This window comes from Propithecus coquereli, unplaced genomic scaffold, assembly GCF_000956105.1.
Source record: "Propithecus coquereli isolate 6110/MARCELLA unplaced genomic scaffold, Pcoq_1.0 Scaffold584, whole genome shotgun sequence".
NCBI lineage: Eukaryota > Metazoa > Chordata > Mammalia > Primates > Indriidae > Propithecus > Propithecus coquereli.
Window position 1 is genome coordinate 201724 of NW_012151774.1, and position 541 is coordinate 202264.

The 541-nt window shown below is 45.8% G+C and overlaps 1 protein-coding gene across 1 annotated transcript in view; it reads left to right on the forward strand.

Moving 5' to 3' along the window:
• The window catches only part of ALDH1L1 (aldehyde dehydrogenase 1 family, member L1), a 68568-nt gene that overhangs the window by 24304 nt on the left and 43723 nt on the right, over window positions 1–541 (forward strand). The window lies entirely within an intron of this gene.

Below are 541 nucleotides of genomic sequence, written 5' to 3' on the forward strand. Positions count from 1 at the left end.
GGCCCCGTATATCCTTTTTTAAAAAAATTGTGGCAAAAAAAAATACAAAAAAAAACACGACCTTCGTGATACTAGGAGAACAAGGTCTCCATAGCCCACCCTGGCTTCAGCGAGCTGTATCTGGAATACGGCCCGGTGTCCCGACAGCTCCCTACGGCAGGGATGGGAGGCAGGCAATGCCAGCCAGTACCTCAAAGGCTGAAATTCCCTGAAATGTTCGATGCCAGCTTCTTCGTAAATCTTTCTCCTTGAGGCTGCGAGCATTTGAACAGACTCCAGAGTTACAGAATATTTGATTCAGTGTTTGTAAGTTCAGTAGTTGTTTAGCTGGAGGGATGGATTTCTGGAGCTTCCTACTCTGTCCTCTTCTGTCTTGACACAGGCTGTTATTTCTTTCGGTAAAATACCTGAGAATGAAATGGGAAGGATATATTTAACTTCTAAGGAACAGCCAAACCATTTTCTTTTTTTTTGAGACAGAGTCTCGCTCTGTTGCCCGAGCTAGAGTGCCGTGGCATCAGCCTCGCTCACAGCAACCTCC